The sequence below is a fragment of the Leptonychotes weddellii genome, chromosome 11 (assembly GCF_054177405.1).
Source record: "Leptonychotes weddellii isolate Sample4059 chromosome 11, ASM5417740v2, whole genome shotgun sequence".
NCBI lineage: Eukaryota > Metazoa > Chordata > Mammalia > Carnivora > Phocidae > Leptonychotes > Leptonychotes weddellii.
The window spans coordinates 11,845,027-11,850,688 of record NC_138379.1 but is presented as its reverse complement, the minus strand read 5'-3'; positions in this window follow the sequence as shown (position 1 = coordinate 11,850,688).

Here is a 5,662-nt window from a genome sequence, read left to right as displayed (position 1 = left end):
TCATTATGTGCATTAAATTAAAAAAATTCCTTTAACATCCTTAGCACAATTACTAGCACACTGTAATGACTTTTCAATTACTGCTATTACACTTGCCATCCTTAAAATTTAAGTTATTAAATACAGTCTAAGGAAGAATAGACCCTATTTTCATTGAGTTAATAGTCTATTGAGAAAATGAGAGAAGAACACCAATATTTAAAGAATACGCACAAAACCCCCCAAAACAAAATGAGAAAACCTTCAACTATTTATGAAAAGAGGGTCAAGTGATCTGGTGAAATTAGGTATTGGGAGTGTAAAGGGATGACTTGGGTTGTGCAATTAGGTTTCAGAAAGGTGATATAATTAGGATAAGCTTTGTTGGAATGGGGACATTTAAATGACACCTTAATTATTTTAAGAAAAAGCCGAATACCCTCAATGTTAGTAAATAATTAGCCTTGATAATGGAAACAGTGGAAGACCCTTAAGAAATATAATGGATGCATTAGTGTTTATTCTTTGTGTAGAAAGGAATAAGGCCACTTTAAAAACTTTTTGATCAGTGACCATAGAAACTACATTCGATATTTAATGTCATATATTTGAGGCAATCTAAAAAAAACTATTTTAAAAAGCACATTTGAAAAACCAAAGCAATAGCAAATTAAAATCACCAGTTTATTTTTACTAGCCTTGTCCAAGAATTCCCATAAGGATTGCCATTGACAGGTACAGTTCTTACGTGCATCCAGAGCCTTTAAATACTCTTCCTGACCTGTTCCCCTGTGGCTTCTCCAAGAGTCCCCAACCCTGTGCATTTAGGGAAGTAGACATTGAAGCTCATTATTGCACCAAAGGGAAAAAAAGGCAAGACAGAAAGGCCCAGATGCAGTTGAGATTTTCCTTCCAGTTTTATGCTTCTCATTCCTGTTCTGAGTATTCATAGTTTTTAAGATATATTTATTTTATTTTATTATTTTTTTATTTTTGTAGTTTCAAGTTTTTATTTATATTCCAGTTAGTTAACATATAGTGTAATATTAGTTTCAGGAGTAGAATTCATTACATTTAAATATAATTTGAAACCTACCTACAAAGTATGAGACTTTTTCATTACTTTTTTTGTCCTAAGAGATCTATTCACCTTCTGATTTTGAAGATTTTTTTTCATTTGTTGTCTTGAGTTCAAGAAGACAAAGATATCGCTTTCAATATTAATTGGAATTGGTTGATACTAAATATGTGAGTTCTTATATTTTTTTCCTTTTCCTTCTTTTCTTTATTCTTACATTTTCTATTTTTGCATGTCTGAGTTATGTCATCTCTTTGAACAGCTATAGAATCATCTATCTTTATTCACTTGTTTTCTGAGGTAATATTTTTGCATGAATAATATTCTAGAAATATATCTTCTTGATAATGATTTCTTTTATAACCTTTTAGGCTTCTAATTCATGTAACAATTTGGCATTTTAATAGTTTAAAAACAACTTTTAAAGGTCTATTGTAATAAAAAAATTAAAAAAAATGGGAATGTTATTTTGAAATCCTGGTTTCAAACTTGGGACTGCTTAGCTGCCAGGTCAGGAGGCTAAGAGAAATTATGGAACATTGTGCACTCTCCTTTGGATAGAAAATCAATGATAAAAAACAGTAAAAGTTTAGAAAAAATCAAATAATTGAATAAGATAAGAAGTAAGTAATAAAGAGAATAAAGATAGTAAAAAAATGATGGAAATTAATTGATAATTTTGATAAACTGGTAAATGAATTAGTAAATCATTTGATTAAAAAAATTAGTTCTTTGCAGCTGGAAGGATCCATGAAAACTACAATTCCTTATTTTCTTAAGAGGAAATAGATATCCAAAGAATCTGAGGAACTAAATCCCATAATCAGGGAGTGGCAGATCAGGACAAGAACCTCCATTTCTTGCCTCACTGTGCCATAGGTCTGTAATACTGAGCAGTAATCCATGGTATTTGAAATGAATAGGGATTATATGGAAGAAAATTTCAGTAACCACAGTTAAAGAATTTCAAATTATATAATCGGTGACTATTTCTTTAACAAAAATAAATCTGATATATATTAAAATTTTAAAAAACCTGCAGAAAACTAGAAAATGACCTAAGTAAAATAGAGGGATAAAAAAATTATTTTCTTGAAGTGTTTGATTCATTATTCTAAATAATAAGAGAGAGACTATTTTTTGTAGGGTATTGAAGATCTTTATGAATAAATTTTTACTTTGATTTTAGTTCTTCCATCTGCGAAATGGGAGATCCTATGACCTACCCCAGGTCTTGGTCATTAGTTTGGGATTTTCAGTAATGGTTAGTTGTCAAAATACTTTTATAACTTCTGTAGAAATCTATATTCAGTGGCATGTTAAACTCATTAAAGAAAATTTATTCCCAATGTTCCCTTTGTCCTAGAACTGTGAAGCATTTATAGAATATTAGTCATTTTTAAATTAATAATAAAATTTCATAGTTAGTTAATTCTTATGATGTATTATATGCACTGTAGCTAAACGTTTTATATGAATATTTTAATTTGATTCCCACAAGAATCTTATGTGATAAGTACTATTATTGAAAAAACAAGGCTCAGAAGGTTTATAACCTGCCTAAGATTATTTAGGCTTAGTGGACCATATATTGAAACGCATTCAGCCAAATTCAAGCACTCTCTCCCACCATGATAACCTGTCTCTCTTGCAAATACAATTGCCAATTTCACTTCAGGAATTGAAGATTAGCCAGTCAGTCTTGGGTCCTAAGAAATATTTTCTGTGAGAATAAGGACACCAAGATGATACTGGAAATCAGGGGTTATTTTTTTCCCTCCTTTTTAATGCCTTTTTAGAAGTTGTGGTAAGGCAGAGTGAACACCAGTGTCCCAACTGCCCCTTTTAGGATGCTGTCTGGTGTAGATTTTCTTAGTGACCTTGTTGCAACAGAGATGAAGATTGCAGGTAATCAGAAGTTTTAAATATGGCGGCATTTCTACTGAGTCCATATATGTTGGAGGTTGTTAACCTTTTGTGTAGCATATCCTGATATTCAGCAGTCTCTGCTGCAAATTTGTTGTTTCCTTCTGTTAAAATGAAAATAGAGTTGGTTCAGTAAAACAAGGAACCATGAAAAAGAGCAAATTATGAACTTGAGTCCTCAGTGATAACAGCTAGAGATATAACAAATCACCTTGAAATTTCTTTAAATCCTATCTGGATTATAAAAGTATAACTAGATGTGCTAGTGCTGATATAAAGACCAAATCCAGATAGAGGTTTAAAAGAGATACAGATATAGATGTGTTTCCTGTTTCCTTATTATCAAATATGTCCTCATGAAGGAGTGTGGGAGTTGGGTACATATGTACCTGTCCAGTTATATTTACATTTTTTATGACAATTGATGACATATGATGCTTGAGGAAGAGCATCTATGTCTAAACTTGCTAAAGACATTGAGGAAACAATGTAGTAATTAATGATAAACAAGTTATTTAAGTTTACTGAATTCCAGTTCACTTTTTGTTCTGCTTCATTTCATTTCTTATGTATTGTGTTCTTCTCAAACCATATTATAAAATGAGTTTTAAAATTAACTTTAATTTCAGAAGTAATAATGAAATATAATCTCTTTAATAAAGAAATTAAAACATTGAATAACACTACAATCTCCTTTGGCCATCACCTCCTTTATTTCTGAGAAGTAAATCTTTACTTCACACATTTTTCTATTAATTTATAAGCACAGAAGTTCTCACAGAAACTACATGGTATTCTGTGGCTGTGATTTTTTTTTTAACATGCATGTTATCATAAATGATTATTTTTGTCCACTAAGTTTTCCATACTAAAGTATGTCTTAGCGATTTGTATCATGGTAGATGTCTCCCAGGGACTGAACATTTAAATTTGTCTACTTTTCCATAATGAGAACATACCACCCCTTATTTCCATTCTATTGTCAGGTTTTAGATCACTTCTATTTTCCAAATTTGAATGAGTATGTGAAGAATATCCTTTTGTATGCTTTCTGGGGTAGTTTTTCTGGGTCACTCATCAAAAATTTAATGGGCAGCCTTTTAAATTTTATTTTTATAAAGTTGATGAGTGGGAATATAGTATCTCATTCTTGTTGAATCTACATTTCCCTGATTCTAATGAGGTTGAATATTTTGATATACACTTTTTGACAGTTGTGATTTCCTTTCTGTGTATTGCCTTGTCAAATATTTCTCTTTTTTAGAAAATTGGACTATTTATCTTTATGTGATTGATTCATAGGATTTATAAATATTTACTCCCATTTGCCACTGCTAAATATATTTGGTTTATATGAAATTGTGTCATACAGGTTTTAAAATAGATTTTATTTTTTTTTGTGAATTTCCTTTTTGTGCTTTGCTTAAAAAATGTTCCTCCATAAGATCAAAACCCATTCTAATTATTTCTCAGATTTTTATTTTAACTTTTGTTACGTACATTTGTATCCTTCTCCCATTTGGATTAAGATTTTTTGTGCCTTTGAGGTATATTGTTTTCAGCAAGAGGTTCAAAGTCTTAACATCAGTTACTAAAATTCACATCAATTTGAATTCACTGGAGTTCATATCAATTTGAAATTTCAACTTAAATATGGAAAAAATTCCAGGATATATGTGTTTATTTATTGGCTGTCTTAAAATATAGCAATCTGGGGGCACCTGGGTGGCTCAGTCAGTTAAGTGGCTGCCTTCGGCTCAGGTCATGATCCCAGGGTCCTGCGATCGAGCCCCACGTTGGGCTCCCTGCTCAGTGGAGAGCCTGCTTCTCCCTCTCCCTCTGCCTGCCTCTCTGCCTACTTGTGCTCTCTCTCTCTCTGTCAAATAAATAAAATCTTTAAAAAAATATAGCAATCTGTCTTTACCTACAACTTTGTTTTTCAAGATTTATTTTTGAGAGAGAGAGTGCACACGTGAAGAGCAAGAGCAAGAGGGATTAGGGAGAGAGAGAGAGAATCTCAAGCTGCATCTGCTCTGAGCACAGAGCCCAACACTGGACTTGATCTCACAACACTGAGATCATGCCCTAGCCAAAACCAAGAGTCAGATTCTTAACCTACTGAGCCACCCAGGCACCCCTACCTACAACTTTTTAATTGCCATAGCTTTATAATATACTTCAATTCTGGAAGATATGTCTATTCTCTTTGTTCTTCCTTTAAAAAAGTTAGCTTAACTACTCTGCATTTTAATTCTTTCAGAATTTTGGAATCAGCTTTTCATGAAAAAGTTTGTCAGAATTTTTGTTTTAATTATTAAATGTATTGATTAATTTGGGAAGAATTGCATCTGTCTTATATATTGATCCTCCCTAACCATAAACATGGTATAATCTTTTAACTTGTTACGATGTTTTCATATCTTTTTTTTTTTTTAGGATTTTATTTATTTATTTTTTCTATTTGTTATTTTTTTATTGTTATGTTAATCACCATACATTACATCTTTAGTTTTTAATGTAGTATTCCATGATTCATTGTTTGTGCATAAAACCCAGTGCTCCATGCAGAACGTGCCCTCTTTAATACCCATCACCAGGCTAACCCATCCTCCCACCCCCCTCCCTCCCCTCTAGAACCCTCAGTTTGTTTTTTAGAGTCCTTCGTCTCTCATGGTTCGT